The sequence below is a fragment of the Oreochromis niloticus genome, linkage group LG22 (assembly GCF_001858045.2).
Source record: "Oreochromis niloticus isolate F11D_XX linkage group LG22, O_niloticus_UMD_NMBU, whole genome shotgun sequence".
Lineage (NCBI taxonomy): Eukaryota > Metazoa > Chordata > Actinopteri > Cichliformes > Cichlidae > Oreochromis > Oreochromis niloticus.
The window spans coordinates 34,648,832-34,668,231 of NC_031985.2; positions in this window are offsets into that span (position 1 = coordinate 34,648,832).

Consider the following 19,400-nt stretch of genomic DNA (forward strand, 5'->3'; position numbering starts at 1 on the left):
TATAAAGAATAAAGAGAACAGGAACTCAATAGTGTGGATGCTTAAAGCATCCACACAATTTGCATTTCCTGCGAAAATGCAGTGTGGATGCTGTAAAGTTGAAGCTGTCAGCTGAAACTAGCTGAAAAAGCTGAAAAGTTGCAGAAGTTGTAAAACCTTTGCAAAAAATTGTAATAACTTTGCAGAAGCATAAGAACTTAGCAAAAATGTAATTACTTAGCAGAACTGCAATAACGTAAAGAAAACATATGTCTGTGAAGGTTTGCAAACTCCTTTGAGTAAAGAAACATAATACTTGGCAGAAATACAATAACATAGCAGAACTTAGCAGCAGAAATTAGAATAAATATTGTAACTTAGCAGAAACAAGATAACTTTTCAGAAATACAGGATTTTAGCAAACATGGTACAAGATTACATAGATACTTTATTTAAACAAAAATACCTAAACATTGCACAAATACTGTGATTTAGGACAAATACTACAACATAGCAGAAATGCTGTAATTCAGCAAATATATTATGCTATGGCACAAATAGAAAGAATATGCTCAAATACTATGATTTTGCTCAAATAATATGATTAAGCAATAATACTAAGATTTAGCAGAAATACTGTATTTAGCACAAACACCGAAAAGTAGCAGAAATACTGTAATTTAGCATAATAGTAATATCTTGCACAATTACAAATATGGACATGGTAAATGGCCTGTATTTATATAGCGCTTTTATGGTCCCTAAGGACCCCAAAGCTCTTTACATATCCAGTCATTCACCCATTGGTGATGGCAAGCTACGTTGTAGCCACAGCCACCCTGGGGCGCACTGACAGAGGCGAGGCTGCTGGACACTGGCGCCACCGGGCCCTCTGACCACCACCAGTAGACAACAAGTGAAGTGTCTTGCCCAAAGACACAACGACCGAGACTGTCCGAGCCGGGCCTCGAACCGGTAACCTTCCGATTACAAGGCGAACTCCCAACTTTTGAGCCACGATCGCCCCCGTATATGGAAACACACATGCACAGAGACACACACAGGATCCAATTCAATCAACCAGTGTAAATATATTGATTTTAAATCACACAATAAGATACACCCATAAAAAGGCTCTCTCTCTCTCTCTCTCTGTCATACAGACACACACACACACACACACACACACACACACGCAGCAGCAGCAGAAGCAAGTGAACAAACAGGGGCTGTACATACAGTGTTTCCTGTATGTTTCTAGGTGGGTCAAAAGCCTGGAGCTGCTTAATTTGAATCCACCAATCAGAAAGGCTATGTACTTTTTCCCGCCAAAACAGGTGCACCTGTTTTACACACGCAGCACAGAGACAGGATTTGTGCAGTCTATTTTTCATAGTGAGGACTCCTCTCAAACAAATGGCTATAATTTCCTTACCAGCTGCGCCACTGGGAAAGACAGTGAGCTCTTGGGAAACGGGGTGATGAGCAGTCAGAATTAGATCGCGGTGAGAGGCAAAGAGCGCCGTTTTTTGGAGTTACAAAACGTCGTGTAACTCCAAAACTAGGTGGACTAGAAGCATAATTCTTGTACTGGGTGAATCAGAGGACTTTGGTGTACTTTGACTGCGATTTTCATTACTCTTTGTACATCCGTCGCTGAGATATGACGAGAGAAGAAACGGCAGACCTCAGATATGATTGGCTGGCTGGGAAGCTGGCAGAAATATATAGTAATAGTGTGATTAAGCATAAATACTACATTTAGCAGAAATACTGTATTAAGCACAAATCCTATAAAAAGCAGAAATACTATATTAAGCAATATAAAAATCCTATAAAAATGGTATAAAAGCAAAAATACTGTAATATGATTTGGTAGAAAAACTATAATTAATCAGAAATACTATATTTGGCAGAAATACTGTAATCAGCACATATACTGTAACATGACAGAAATTCCTCCACTTAGTAGTAATACTAGAACATAACACAAATGTTATGATGAGTTGAGCGGCTGGTACTCTGGTGCAGTCAGCACAATCTGGAGCTGAACACTCTTAAAACTGTAGAGATGACAGTGGACTTCAGGAGACATCCCTCAACTCTGCCCCCCTCATCATATCAGACAGCCCTGTGTCGACTGTGGAGATCTTCAAGTTGCTGGGTACCACCATGTCCCAGGACCTGAAGTGGGAGACCAACATCAACTCCATCCTCAAAAAGACCCAGCAGAGGATGTACTTCCTGAGACAACTGGGGAAGTACAGTCTTCCACAGGAGCTGCTGATCCAGTTCTACACTGCAGTCATTGAGTCTGTCCTGTGCTCCTCCATCACAGTCTGGTATGGTGCAGCCACTAAACAGGACAGGTGCAGACTGCAGCGGACTGTACGGGCAGCAGAAAGGATCATCGGCGCCCCCTGCCCTCCATCCAGGATCTGTACCTCTCAAGAACCAGGAAACGGGCAGGGAAAATCATCACAGACCCCTCACACCCTGGACACAGACTTTTTGATCTGCTGCCCTCTGGCAGACGGTACAGAAGCCTGCAGACCAGGACCACCCGACACAGGAACAGTTTCTTTCCCCTCACCATCTCCCTTCTAAACAGTTGAACTGTCACACTCCTCCCACTGCCAGACTGCAACTGCACCTTATGTACATTCTGTAGTATTCATTCCACCTCATTTCATTTCTGTATTTTATGTATATACGTTTAGATTAGTTATTTATAGTTGGTTTACACAGCTTTGTGTATGTATGTGTATGCATGTGTAATGTATATATAGATACGTGTGTGTGTGGGTGCGTGTGTGTGTGTGTGTGTGTGTGTGTGATTTACATTGCTGTGCTCGAGAGCCACCATCTACCGGAACCAAATTCCTTGTATTTGTCTGCACATATACTTGGCCAATAAACACGATTCTGATGATTTGGCACAAAAACCATGATTTGGCAAAAATACTATGATTTAGCAGAAATACTATGATTGAGCAGAAGTACTAAGATGTAGTAAAAGTACTTTGATTTAAGAGAAATCCAATTATGGAGGAGTAATACTTTAAAATGGGAGAAATATTGATACACACACACATTCACAGAGCCTAAAGGGAAGAGTATTTGTGCCATGGAGTGTTAAGAAGAATCTGAGGTGATGAGCAGTCAGAATTAGATCGCGGTGTGAGGCAAAGAGCGCCGTTTTTTGGAGTTACAAAACGTCGTGTAACTCAAAAACTAGGTGGACTACAAGCATAATTCTTGTACTGGGTGAATCAGCGTACTTTCGTGTACTTTGACTGTGATTTGCATTGCTCTTTGTACATCTGTCGCTGAGATATGACGAGAGAAGAAAGGGCAGACCTCAGATATGATTGGCTGGCTGGGAAGCCGTGCAGGCCCTGATATGTAAATTTTATATGTATGAGTCCTCACAGAGGATTAGCTGCCTGGGGACCTGGCAGAAATATATACAAATAGTATGATTAAGCATAAATACTACATTTAGTAGAAATACTATGTTTTAGCACAAATACTATAAAATGGCAGAAATACTATAATTAAGCAGAAATACTATATTTGGCAGAAACACTATATTTAGTACAAATCTTATGAAATAGCAGAAATAGTATGATTTAGCAGAAATGCTGTATTTAGCACAAATACTGAAAAGCAGCAGAAATGCTATGACTCAACACAATAGTAATAACTTAAATAGAAAAATTGGAAAAGCAAAATGAACAGCTGAAAGAATCCTGAACATGCTAAGGGTCCCTCAAATGTAATTGTTAAATGAAAAAAATCAGCAAAAAAAAGTATAACAGTGACACAATCACAAATATGGACACATATGGAAACACACATGCACAGAGAGACACACAAAGGATCAAATTCAGTCAACCAGTCTAAATATATTGAATTTAAATCATATAATAAGATGCTCCCATAAAAACTCTCTCTCGCCCTCCCTTTCTCTCTCTCTCTGTCACACACACACACACACACACACACACACACACACACACACACACACAAACATAGGGAGAGACAAGCAAGTTTCTAGGTCAGTCAAGCAGCCTGGGAGCTGCTAAATTTGAATCCACCAATCAGAGAGGCTGTGTACTTTTTCCCGCCAAAACAGGTGCAGCTGTTTTTACACACTCAGCACAGAGAGAGAAAGGATTTCTGCAGTGTATTTCTCATAATGACGACTCCCCTCAAACAAATGACCATAATTTCCTAACCGTAGGGGCTAGAACGGTCATTCTTACACCGTTTTGTTCAGAAGAGATGGGGGAATCTTAAAGTATTGACAATTTATCATTAAAATATGAATTATTAAAGATATTTGACTTCTAATGCACCATAACTGAGTAGAGCAAAGCAAAAACTGCCTTGACTTGCCCTCAAACAACGCTTTCTAACTCTAAATCTATTTGGAGTATCATTATCATTCTTTCACCGTAAGAGACAGCAGGCTTTGGTGAACAATCATGGAAATTTTCAGGTCTCTGTGGAAATCCATTAAAAAGATATGACGAGAGAAAAAAGTGGTTCATTTCCAGAGTTTGAAATCTGAAGAAATCTGAGCGAAGGACGAATTTCCTACCCTCAAACAAGTCCAACTCATTTCAGAACGGTAATAGGTGAGAAAGAAATTCTTGAATTGTGAGCGTCAGGAGTGTCTGAAGATATACTCGGACAAGCCTCATGTTTTAACTTCGCTTCGTTGAGGAGATATGACGATTCGAATATGCCTCTCATTACAGAAATCAAGCGGTGATTTTGAACAAACTCTCCATTGACTTTCTATGGAGAGTTTTCCGACTTTGTGTTGGTCTGAGGAGATTTGCCAAAATTCTATAAATCCCACAACAATGATAGTGACATTTTCTGAAAGCCAGCAAAAATACCTACGTTTTGATGTATAATTTGTGGAAGTTGAGTGAAAATTGAGCGAGTAGCACGAAGTTGTTCGGACATAAAGAGAAGACTGCAAAACCTACAGTGGCCCACTGAAAGCCAGGTGCATAGCAACCATAACAACGCATGTATTTTGTGAAAAATCAAAAAAATGAAACTCAAAACTTAAAGAGGGATAAGATGAAAACGGTAACAGATATGAAAAAGCTGAATCATTCATGAATAGCCCAATAATTTGTGAACATTTTAAAATTTGAATGGTTGTTCTAGGCGAAAGTATGAGAAAGTAGTTAAGTTTCAAAAACAAGCAAGTTTTAGCAGAATTGTGGAAGTTTCCCATTCATTTCAATGGGACAAATTAAAGGAAAAAAATGTAATATTTTAAAAAGTATAACAGTATAAAATACCAAAAGATATAGCTGGAATTAGCAGAAATAGCAGAATATTGTGAAATTTGAACGGTGAAAATAGCACAAAAATTGTGAAAGTAGTTAAACGCCGAAAAACGTACGGAAGCAACTTGAAAAAGAACTAGAAAAATTTGCATTTCCTGCGAAAATGCTGTGTGGATGCCTTAACGCTGAAGCTGTCTGCTGAAAAGCTGAAAAAGCTGAAAAGTTGCAAAAGGTTGCATGGTGGTGAAAAAAACATGTCGCCCTGAGCAGGATTTGAACCTGGCCCTGCTGGTCTCAAGGAAGCTGCTCATCTCACTGAGATAAACTCACTCTCTCAAAAAAGAGGAGGAGAGACCGACAATTCTGCTAAAATGAGCAGAAGCTGCTGAGAATTGTGCTGAGAAGAGGTGAAAAGGCTGAAAATTTTGCAGAAAAGAGGTGAAATGATTGAAAATTTTGCAGAGAAGAGGTGAATCAGCAGAATTTCTGCAGAAAAGAGGCAAAGAAGCAGAACGTTGTGCTGAATAGAGGTGAATCAGCAGAATTTCTGCTGAAAAGAGGCAAAACAACCTGTTTCTGCTCAAATTCACCAATCAGAGGTACTGCCTCTGTGTGCTTCATCAGGTGGGTACTTGTATCAGCATAATTTCTGCAGAAAAGAGGCAGAACAAAAGAGAAAACTGAAAACAGGTTTTGCCATGACCGGGATTTGAACCTGGCCCTTTTGGTCTCAAGGTAGCTGCTCATCTCACTGAACCAAAGTGATTCTCACAAAAACAAGAGATGAAGCAACTGACAATTTTGCTAAATGAGCAGAAGCTGCTGAGAACTGTGCTGAGAAGAAGTGAAAAGGCTGAAAATTTTGCAGAAAAGAGGTGAATCAGCAGAATTTCTGCAGAAAAGAGGGAAAGGAGCAGAAACGTGCGCTGAAAAGAGATGAATCAGCAGAGTTTCTGCTGAAAAGAGTTTTTTTTTCTGAAAACGGCCCAAATAAATGGAATTTGTGCTGAAAAGGGGTGAAAAAAATGAAAATTTTGCCTACAGGGGTGAAGAAGCTAAAGTATACCAAATCAAAGTATTTGTGCCAAAACATAGTGTTTCTGCCATATTGTGGTACTACTACATTACAACATGAATACGGATTAAAGATGAAAGAAACTGGCAACAAATTTCTCCACTACAAACCAGTCTGATACCACTTCTTTGCAGTGTTCACGTTTACTAAGGCACTACCCAAAAGGCGCCACAAGAGGGCACTCCAACACAAGAGATGAGGTGAATGAGCAGAATTTCTGCTGAAAAGAGGCAGAAGGTTCTGTATGTAGAAAAAGAAACAGTGTTGAACCATGTGTGAAATAAATAAAGAAATGAAATGAAAGAACAACCTGGTTCTGCTCAAATTCACCAATCAGAGGTACTGCCTCAGTCTGCTTCATCAGGCTGTGTACTTGTTTCTGCCATGGAGCGTTAACAAGAATCTGAGGTCCATATTAGAAAAGCTGCTAAAATCATAAAACTTTGCAGAATTGTAATAAATTAGCAATATAAATTACAGGTCTGTGATAGTGTATAAATTTGTAGTGAAAAAAAAAACGTGAACCAAGGTGGGATTGAACCCACGACCTTTGAGCTGCAGAGCCGTGTCATTACTGATTGCGCCACCTGGAAAGGGGGCGGCGGTCTGAAAGACAGATACTTGGGCAGTCAGAAAATAGATCGCGGTGAGAGGCGAAAAACGCCGTTTTTTGGAGTTACAAAACGTCGTGTAACTCAAAAACTAGGAGGCCTAGCAGCTTAATTCTTGTACTGGGTGAATCAGCGGACTTTGGTGTATTTTGACTGCGATTTCCATAGCTCGTTCTACCTTCGTCGCGGAGATATGACGAGAGAAGAAACGGCTTCATTTCCAGAGTTTGAAGACTGAGAGAAGGACAGATTTCCACCCCTCAAACAAACGTAATTCATTGCTCAACGGTAAGATAATTGTAAAAACTGCTTCCACTGTGAGTGTCAGCAGTGTCTGAAGATATATTGGCACAAGCCTCATGTCCTAACTTTGCTTTGTTAAAGAGATATGGCGATTTTAAAATGCCTCCCGTTACAGAATTTCAGCTCTGAATTTCAAAACCTCCCCATAGACTTTGAATGGGGAGTATTGAGACCTTGTGTCACTCCGAGGCAAATTGCAAAAAAACGGTAAATCTCACAATAAAGATAGTGACATTGCCTGAAAGCCAGCAAAAATACCTACGTTATGATGTATAATTTGTGGTGGTTGAGTGCAAATTGAGCCAGTAGCAAGAAGTTGTTTAGACATGAAGAGAAAATTCAGAACGGACCAGCACTCACTCTGACTTAATTGCATAGCAACCATAGCAACGCATGTATTTTGTGAAAAATCACAATTTTGCAACTGAAAACTTAAGGAGAGATAAGATTAAAACGGTAGAAGATCTGAAAAAGCTGAATCAGACAGGAATAGCCCAATAATCTGAGAACATTTTAAAGTTTGAATGGAGTTTCTAGGTGAAAGTATGACAAAGTAGTTAAGTTTCAAAAACAAGCAAGTTTTAGCAGAATTGTGGAAGTTCTCCATTCATTTCAATGGGACAAATTAAAGGAAAAAAGTGTAATATTTTAAAAAGTATAAGAGTAATAAACACCAAAAGTCATAGCTGGAATTAGCAGAAATAGCAGAACAGTTTAGAGTTTGAACTGAGAAAATCGGCTGAAAACTGGAGGAGTAGTTAAGTGCCGAAAAACGTACGGAAGCAACAGGAATAATAAAGAATAAAGAGAAACAGGAAAACAATAGTGTGGAAGCCCTTTAGGGCATCCACACAATAAAGTTTAAAGAGAAACAGGAAAACAATAGTGTGGATGCCTAAAGCATCCACACAATAAAGATAAAGAATAAAGAGAAACAGGAACTCAATAGTGTGGATGCCTTAAAGCATCCACACAATAAGAAAGTAGAATAAAGAATAAAGAGAAACAGGAACTCAATAGTGTGGATGCATAAAGCATCCACACAACTAGAAAAATTTGCATTTCCTGCGAAAATGCTGTGTGGATGCCTTGACGCTGAAGCTGTCTGCTGAAAAGCTGAAAAAGATGAAAAGTTGCAAAAAGTTGTTGTGGAGAGACGGACAATTCTGCTGAAATGAGCAGAAGCTGCTGAGAATTGTGCTGATAAGAGGTGAAAAGGCTGAAAGTTTTGCAGAAAAGAGGTGGATCAGCAGAATTTCTGCAGAAAAGAGGCAAAGAAGCAGAAACTTGCGCTGAAAAGAGATGAATCAGCAGAGTTTCTGCTCAAAAGAGTTTTTTTTTCTGAAAACAGCCAAAACAGCTGGAATTTGTGCTGAAAAGGGGTGAAAAAAATGAAAACTTTGCTGAAAAGGGGTGAAGAAGCTAAAGTATACCAAATCAAAGTATTTGTGCCAAAACATAGTGTTTCTGCCATATTGTGGTATTTGTGCCACAAAAGTTACTACATTACAACATGAATACGGATTAAAGATGAAAGAAACTGGCAACAAATTCCTCCACTACAAACCAGTCTGATACCACTTCTTTGCAGTGTTCACGTTTACTAAGGCACTACTCAAAAGGCGCCACAAGAGGGCACTCCAACACAAGAGATGACCTATGTACACTGATGCACTTAGTAACAGTCAGCCTCCTTGAATTGGCAGAAATAATGTGATTTAGTAGTAATACTATAACATAACATATACTGTGATGTTGCAGACATAGTATGTTTTTGCACTACTCATTTGTAGTGAAAAAAAATAGCAATATAAATTACAGGTCTGTGATAGTGTATAAATTTGTAGTGAAAAAAAAAATGTTGACCAAGGTGGGATTGAACCCACGACCTTTGAGCTGCAGAGCCGTGTCATTACTGATTGCGCCACCTGGCAAGAGGGCAGGCGGCTGAAAAACAAAGAGATCAGCAATCAGAAATAGATCGCGGTGAGAGGCGAAAAGCGCCGTTTTTTGGAGTTACAAAACGTCGTGTAACTCAAAAACTAGGAGGGCTATCAGCATCAGCAGTTGCTGAAAACAAGCGAAAAAGCAGAATTATCTGCTAAAAAAGAGGTGTAGACGCGTTTGATGGAGATGGCTTTATGTGTAAGGGTACACTGAAGAGTGTCAAGAAAGCAGAGTGCATGCAAGTGGGGATGATGTGTAGCAACTGTCACAGGTAGGACTCAAACCTCTGTCACCGGGTATCACGGTAGCTTCTCAACCCTCTGAGCCAAATGAGGTCTGGTCACAAAGGGGGCGGGTGCCTAAAACACAGAGACTTGAGCAGTCAGAATTAGATCGTGGTGAGAGGCGTAAAACGCCGATTTTTCGGAGTTACAAAACGTTGTGTAACTCAAAAACTAGGTGGGATAGAAGCACAATTCTTGTACTGGGTAAATCAGCAGACTTTGCTGAACTTTGACTGCGATTTTCATAGCTCTTTGTACCTCCGTCGCGGAGATATGACGAGAGAAGAACCGGCTTCATTTTAAGAGTTTGAAAACAAACGTAATTTATGGCTCAACAGTAAGATGACAGTAAAAACTGCTCCAACCGTGACTGGCAGCACTGTCTGAAGATGAATTGGAACAAGCTTCTCATCTTAACTTTGCTTTATTAAAATTATTATGGCACATACAAGTCTTGCAAATGAGCACACAGGGAAAGCTTGAGCTTGTAATTCCACCCCAAGCTGGTAGGAGAAGCTTTTTATTAAACACTTGCTTGTTCTACAATGTGCTTCAAGGGTCAATAACAGCATAACAGAACTCACTTATGGTACTGCATTCTTCCTTCCTATAAAACAATAACTGTCAGTGACTTTGTACCATAGTATAAACACAACATTCAAGACAACAGTTAAAAGTAACGTAACCATAAACAATGAAACAAGAACATCTAAACAGCAGCACATGTCCCAAGGCATGATGGGAGAGGACTAGCTGTTCCCCCAACACGCCACATTATTTATGATTTATGATTTGGCAGAAACACTGGGACTTGGTATGATTTACATGAAATACTTTGATTTAGCAGAAATACAATGTTTTTGCAGAAACACTGTAATTTCACTCAAACACTATGAAATAGCAGTAAAACTATGATTTGGCAGAAATACTATGTTTCAGTACAAATACTATGACAAAGCAGAAATACTACGACTTAGAAGTAATACTATAACAAAAGGGATTCCTCAAAATACTATGAAATTGCAGTAATTCTATGATTTGGCAGAAATACTGTACTTCGTACAAATACAATGCTTTGGTACAAATACTATATTTTGATTTCAATACTATGATTTGGCACAAGTAGTATGATTTAGTACGAATACTACGAATTGGCAGAAATACTGTGACTTAGTAGTAATAGTATAACATAGCAGATATAATATGATTTTGCAGACATAGTATGTTTTTTCACAAATAGTACGATTTCGCTCAAATACTATGGAATTGCAGTAATACTATGATTTGGAATACTATGATTTGGTAGTAATACTATAACATAACAGATATACTATGATTTTGCAGAAATTCTATGTTTTTGCACAAATACTACAACAACTACTACTACAAATACTACAAGAAATACTATGTTTGGGCAGTAATACTATTATTTGCTATAAATACTATTATTTGGCACATATACCATAATCAGCAGATATACTATAACATAACAGAAATTCTATGACTTAGTAGTAACACTAATATAACAGAAATTTTAACTGGCCACAAATAACATGATTTGGCACAAATACCATGATTTGGCAAAAAGATACCATGATTTGGCACAAATACGATCATATTGCAGAAATACTATGATTGGGTACAAATACTATGATTTGGCAGAAATAGTATGATTTAGCAGAAATACTATGTTTTAACATGAATAATATCTTTTCACAGAAATTTCTGCTGAAAGGTACTATTTCTGCTTTTTGGCAGAAATACTGTAATTTTGCATAAATACTATGATTTGGGATAAATACTATGATTTGGCAGATATACTATATTCAGCACATAAACTATAACATAACAGACATTCCTGCACTTAGTAGTAATCTCATAACATAAAATAAATATTATGGTTCTGCCCCCAAACCATGATTTGGCACAAATACCATGATTTTTCAAAAATACTATGATTTAGCAGAAATACTATGATTGAGCAGAAGTACTAAGATGTAGTAGAAGTACTTTGATTTAGCACAAATACTATTATGGAGGAGTAATACTTTAACATGGGAGAAATATTGATATACACACACACATACACAGAGAGCAAAGTGTGCAGAGGCTGTTGAGAGTCTGGGTTTGGTATATCTAGGTCAGCTAAATTGGCTGCACCTGCTGTAATCAGCACTTACACAGACACAGAGAGAGGTGTGAGTTTTCTGCAGTGTATTTCTCACATTCAGGATTCCCCTCGAACAAATGGCCATAATTTCCTAACCGTAGGGGCTAGAACGCTCATTCTGACACCGTTTTGTTCAGAAGAGATGGGGGAATCTGCAGGTCTTCATAAATCAGAGATAAAATATAAATTATTGAAGATATATGACTTGTAATACACTGTAACTGAGTAGAGGCAAAGCAAAACTGCCTTGACTTGCCCTCAAACAATGTTTTGTAACTCTAAATCTATATGGAGCATCAAAATCATTCTTTCACCGTAAGAAACAGCAGGCTTTGGTGAACAGTCATGGGAATTTTCAGGTCTCTGTGGAAATCCATCAAAAAGATATGATGAGAGAAAAAAGTGCCTCATTTCCAGAGTTTGAAATCTGAAGAAATCTGAGCGAGGGACAAATTTCCTATCCTCAAACAAGTGTAATTCATGGCCAAACGGTAATAGGTGAGGAAAAAATTCTTGAATTGTGAGCATCAGTGACGTCTGAAGATATATTGGCACAAGCGTCATGTCTCAACTTTGTTTCGTTAAGGAGATATGACGATTTGAAAATGCCTCTCATTAGAGAATTCCAGCGCTGATTTTGAAGAAACTCTCCATTGAGTTTCTATGGAGAGTTTTGAGACTTTATGTTACTCTGAGGAGATTTGCAAAAACTCTATAAGTCCCACAACAATGATAGTGACATTTTCTGAAAGCCAACAGAAATACCTACGTTTTGATGTATAATTTGTGGGGGTTGAGTGGAAATTCAGCGAGTAGCAAGAAGTTGTTCAGACATGAAGAGAAAATTCAGAAAGGACGAGTGCACACTCTGAGTTAATTGCATAGCAACCATAGCAACGCATGTATTTTCTGAAAAATCACAATTTTGCAACTGAAAACTTAAAGAGGTATAAAATTAAAACGGTAGAAGATCTGAAAAAGCTGAATCATTCAGGAATAGCCCAATAGCCTGAGAACATTTTAAAGTTTGAATGGAGTTTCTAGGTGAAAGTATGACAAAGTAGTTAAGTCTCAAAAACAAGCAAGTTTTAGCAGAATTGTGGAAGTTTTCCATTCATTTCAATGGGACAAATTAAAGGAAAAAAGTGTAATATTTTAAAAAGTATAAGAGTAATAAACACCAAAAGTCATAGCAAACATTAGCAGAAAGAGCAGAACAGTATAGAGTTTGAACGGAGAAAATCGGCTGAAAACTCAGGCAGTAGATAGACGGCAAAAAACGTACGGAAGCAACTTGAAGAATAATAAAGAACTAGAAAAATGTGCATTTCCTGCGAAAATGCTGTGTGGATGCCTTAACGGTGAAGCTGTCTGCTGAAAAGCTGAAAAAGCTGAAAAGTTGCAAAAAGTAGCATGGTGGTGAAAAAAAAAAAAGTCACCCTGAGCAGGATTCGAACCCAGCCCTCCTGGGCTCAAGGCGACGACTCATCTTACTGTGCCAAACTCACTCTCACAAGGAAAGAGATGGAGTTGGAGATGGAGATGGAAAAGAGGTAAAGAAGCAATAAGTTGCGCTGAAAAGAGATGAATCAGCAGAATTTCTGCTCAAAGGCGGGTATTCATTTCCCTGAGCCAAAATCATTCTTACAAAGAAGAGGTGGAGAGATGGACAATTCTGCTGAAATGAGCAGAAGCTGCTGACAATTGTGCTGATAAGAGGTGAAAAGGCTGAAAATTTTGCAGAAAAGAGGTGAATCAGCAGAATTTCTGCAGAAAAGAGGCAAAGAAGCAGAAACTTGCGCTGAAAAGAGATGAATCAGCAGAGTTTCTGCTCAAAAGAGTTGTCTTTTTTCTGAATACAGCCAAAAAAGCTGGAATTTGTGCTGAAAAGGGGTGAAAAAAATGAAAATTTGCAGAAAAGGGGTGAAGAAGATGAAGAAGCTAAAGTATACTAAATCAAAGTATTTGTGCCAAAACATAGTGTTTCTGCCATATTGTGGTACTACTACATTACAACATGAATACGGATTAAAGATGAAAGAAACTGGCAACAAATTCCTCCACTACAAACCAGTCTGATACCACTTCTTTGCAGTGTTCACGTTTACTAAGGCACTACCCAAAAGGCGCCACAAGAGGGCACTCCAACACAAGAGATGAGGTGAATGAGCAGAATTTCTGCTGAAAAGAGGCAGAAGGTTCTATATGTAGAAAAAGAAACACTGTTGAACCATGTGTGAAATAAAGAAAGAAATGAAATGAAAGAACAACCTGGTTCTACTCAAATTAGAAAAGAAAAATTTGCATTTCCTGCGAAAATGCTGTGTGGATGCCTTAACACTGAAGCTGTCTGCTGAAAAGCTGAAAAACTGAAAAGTTGCAAAAAGTTGCATGGTGGTGAAAAAAAGAAAATGACAATTATGGTGGAATGAGTAGAAGCTGCTGAGGATTGTGCTGATAAGAGGTGAAAAGGCTGAAAATTTTGCAGAAAAGAGGTGACTCAGTAGAATTTCTGCAGAAAAGAGGGAAAGAAGCAGAACGTTGCGTTGAAAAGAGGTGAATGAGCAGAATTTCTGCTGAAAAGAGGCAGAAGGTTCTATATGTAGAAAAAGAAACACTGTTGAACCATGTGTGAAATAAAGAAAGAAATGAAATGAAAGAACAACCTGGTTCTACTCAAATTCACCAATCAGAGGTACTGCTTCTGTCTGCTTCATCAGGCTGTTTACTTGTATGTATTTCTGCCATGTGGTGTTGACAAGAATCTGAGGTCCATATTAGAAAAGCTGCTAAAATCATAAAACTTTGCAGAATTGTAATAAATTAGCAATATAAATTACAGGTCTGTGATAGTGTATCAATTTGTAGTGAAAAAAAAAATGTTGAACAAGGTGGGATTGAACTCACGACCTTTGAGCTGCAGAGCCGTGTCATTACTGATTGCGCCACCTGGAAAGGGGGCGGGGGCCTGAAAGACAGAGACTTCAGCAGTCAGAATTAGATCGCGGTGAGAGGCGAAAAACGCCGTTTTTTGATGTTACATAACGTCGTGTAACTCAAAAACTAGGAGGGCTAGCGGCATAATTCTTGGACTGGGTGAATCAGCGGACTTTGGTGTACTTTGACTGTGATTTTCATTGCTCTATGTACCTCCGTCGCGGAGATATGACGAGAGAAGAAACGGCTTCATTTTCGGAGTTTGAAAACTGAGAGGAGGACAGATTTCCACCCCTCAAACAAACGTAATTTATTGCTCAACGGTAAGATAATTGTAAAAACTGCTTCCACTGTGAGTGTTAGCAGTGTCTGAAGATATATTGGCACAAGCCTCATGTCCTAACTTTGCTTTGTTAAAGAGATATGGCGATTTGAAAATGCCTCCCGTTACAGAATTTCAGCTCTGAATTTCAAAACCTCCCCATAGACTTTGAATGGGGAGTTGTCAGACCATGTGTCACTCCGAGGCAAATTGCAAAAAAACGGTAAATCTCACAATAAAGATAGTGACATTGTCTGAAAGCCAGCAAAAATACCTACGTTTTGATGTATAATTTGTGGGGGTTGAGTGGAAATTGAGTAAGTAGCAAGAAGTTGTTCAGACATGAAGACAAAATTCAGAACGGACCAGCACTCACTCTGAGTTAATTGCACAGAATTGTGGAAGTTTCCCATTCATTTCAATGGGACAAATTAAAGGAAAAAAGTGTAATATTTTAAAAAGTATAACAGTAATAAACACCAAAAGTCATAGCAGGAATTAGCAGAAAGAGCAGAACAGTTTAGAGTTTGAACGGAGAAAATCGGCTGAAAACTGAAGAAGTAGTTAAGCGGCAAAGAACGGAGCAACTTGAAGAATAAAGTATAAAGAATAAAGAGAAACAGGAACTCAATAGTGTGGAAGCCCTTTAGGGCATCCACACAATAAAGAGAAACAGGAACTCAATAGTGTGGAAGCCCTTTTAGGGCATCCACACAATAATAAAGAAGAAAGAGAAACAGGATCTCAATAGTGTGGAAGCCCTTTTAGGGCATCCACACAATAAAGAGAAACAGGAACTCAATAGTGTGGAAGCCCTTTGAGGGCATCCACACAATAAAGAGAAACAGGAACTCAATAGTGTGGAAGCCCTTTAGGGCATCCACACAACTAGAAAAATTTGCATTTCCTGCGAAAATGCAGTGTGGATGCTTTAAAGCTGAAGCTGTCTGCTGAAACTAGCTGAAAAAGCTGAAAAGTTGCAGAAATTGTAAAAACTTTGCAGAAGCAAAGGAACTTTGCTAAAATGTAGTAACTTAGCAGAACTGCAATATCTTAGAGGAAACATAATACTTGGCAGAAATACAATAGCATAGCAGAACTTTGCAGAAATATTGTAATTTACCAGAAACATGATATCTTCTCAAAAATACAAGAATTTAGGAGAAATAGTATAAGATAACAGAAAGAATATATTTAGCCAAAAATGCTTAAACATTACAGAAACACTATGATTTACAAAAATAGTACAACATAGCAGAAATACTGTGATTTACCAGAGACACTGTGATGAACTATGAATATTGTAATTTTAAATGAATACTATGTTTTAGCACAAATACTGTAATTTGACAGAAATACTATCATTTGGCAGAAATACTATGTTTCAGCAGAAATACTCTGGTTTAGCACAAATATTAAAACATAGCAGAAAGACCTCCAAAAGTTGAATCTGTTCATCTGGACGTAGCGTTTTGTGGGAGAAACGTATCGTCACTCATCCAAGTGACTTCTTCAGTCTCAGCTGACTGCAGGTTTCCCCAAACCTTATAAACAGGACATTTGCATAATGACTGAAACCAGCCCACTGAAGGAACAATGGGCTGTGAGGTCAGTTCCTTAATCATAATTATGCAAATTCCCATGACCATTGATCAACAATCACTGACCAAAACCCACTGATCAAAGAACACTGATCAATGGCCATGAGTCCCATTCACAGAGAGTTGGGGAATGGCTGCAATCACAGCATTGTAAGATGGCGAAAGATGTACCCTTAGGCCCCCTCCTCGATTCAGAGATGGTCTTTCCCTTTTCACGTAAATGGCCTCCTTGACTCCGCGCTCAAACCAGCGTTCTTCCCTGTCCAGGATGTGTACATCCTCATCCTTGAAAGAGTGTCCACTGGCCTGTAGGTGTAAATAAACTGCAGAGTCCTGGCCTGATGAGGTAGCTCTTCTGTGTTGTGCCATCCGCTTCGCCAGAGGTTGTTTGGTTTCCCCGATGTATAAATCCTGGCAATCCTCCTGGCACTTAACAGCGTACACTATGTTACTCTGTTTGTGTCGGGGGACCCGATCCTTGGGGTGGACCAGTTTTTGGCACAGCGTGTTTTGGGGTTTAAAAGCCACAGAGACCCGGTGTTTCGAAAAAATGCGTCTCAACTGCTCCGATAGTCCTGACACATATGGGATCACTACAGGTTTTCGCCTGGGCAGCGGTTGTCCTTCTCTCCTGGATCGGCTGGAGCTTTCTTTGGGTGTCTTTCCAGCTTTGACAAAAGTCCAGCTGGGATAGCCACATTTACTCAGGGCCTTCTTGATGTGCTGTTCTTCTGCCTCCCTGGCCGCTGTGTCTGTGGGGATGGTGTTCGCTCTGTGTTGTAGCGTCCTGATGACACCCAGTTTGTGCTCCAGTGGATGATGAGAGTCAAACCTTAGATACTGATCCATATGTGTAGGTAGCAGAAATACAATTATATAGCAGAAATGCTATATTTAGAAAGAAAAATATAATATAGTAGAAATACTATGATTTAGCAGAAATACTGTAATCAGCACATATACTGTAACATGACAGAAATTCCTCCACTTAGTAGTAATACTATAACATAACACAAATGTTGATTTGGCACAAAAACCATAATTTGGCTAAATACTATGATTTAGCAGAAATACTATGATTGAGCAGAAGTACTAAGATGTAGTAAAAGTACTTTGATTTAACAGAAATACAATTATGGAGGAGTAATACTTTAAAATGGGAGAAATATTGATACACACACACATACACAGAGCCTAAAGGGAACAGTATTTGTGCCATGGAGTGTTAACAAGAATCTGAGGTCCATATTAGAAAAGCTGCTAAAATCATAAAAGTTTGCAGAATGGTAATAAATGATGAATATGAATTAGTGGTCTGTGATAGTGTATTAATTTGTAGGGAAAAAAAACATGTTGCCCAAGGTGAAATTGAACCCATGACCTTTGGGTTGCAGACCTGTGTCATTACCAACTGCGCCACTGGGAAAGAGAGCGAGTACCTGGAAAACAGGGTGATGAGCAGTCAGAATTAGATTGCGGTGAGAGGCGAAAAACGCCGTTTTTTGGAGTTACAAAACGTTGTGTAACTCAAAAACTAGGTGGACTAGAAGCATAATTCTTGTACTGGGTGAATCAGCGGACTTTGGTGTACTTTGACTGTGATTTGCATTGCTCTTTGTACATCTGTCGCTGAGATATGACGAGAGAAGAAAGGGCAGACCTCAGATATGATTGGTTGGCTGGGAAGCCGTGCCGGCCCTGATATGTAAATTTTATATGTCTCAGTCCTCACAGAGGATTAGCTGCCTGGGGACCTGGCAGAAATATATAGAAATACTATGATTAAGCATAAATACTACATTTAGTAGAAATACTATGTTTTAGCACAAATACTATAAAATGGCAGAAATACTATAATTAAGCAGAAATACTATATTAAGTACAAATCCTTTAAAAAGCAAAAAAACTGTAATATGATTTGGTAGAAAAACTATAATTAATCAAAAATACTATATTTGGCAGAAATACTATGTTTTTAGCAGAGATACTATATTTAGCACAAATCTTATCAAATAGCAGAAATAATATGATTTAGCAGAAATGCTGTATTAAGCACAAAGCCCATAAAATAGCAGAAATAGTATGATTTAGCAGAAATGCTGTATTAAGCACAAAGCCCATAAAATAGCAGAAATAGTATGATTTAGCACAAATACTGAAAAGCAGCAGAAATGCTATGACTTAGCACAATGGTAATAACTTAAATAGAAAAATCGGAAAAGCAAAATGGACAGCTGAAAAAATCCTGAACATGCTAAGGGTCCCTCAAATGTACTTGTTAAATGAAAAAAAATCAGCAAAAATCAAGTATAACAGTCACACAATCACAAATATGGACACCTATGGAAACACACATGTACAGAGAGACACACAGGATCAAATTCAGTCAACCAGTCTAAATATATTGAATTTGAATCTTACAATGAGATCATCCCATAAAAAGGCTTTCTCTCTCTCTCTCTCTCTCTCTGTCACACACACACACACAGACACAGACACAGACACACACACACACACACACACACACACACACACAAGATCCAATTCAGTCAACCAGTCTAAATATATTGAATTTGAATCTTACAATGAGATTATCCCAAAAAAGTCTCTCTCTCTCTCTCTCTCTCTCTCTCTCTCTCTCTCTGTCACACAAACACACACACACACACACAAGATCCAATTCAGTCAACCAGTCTAAATATATTGAATTTGAACCTTACAATGAGATCATCCCATAAAAAGGCTTTCTCTCTCTCTCTCTCTCTCTCTCTCTGTCACACACACACACACACACACACACACACACACACACACACACACACACACACAAGATCCAATTCAGTCAACCAGTCTAAA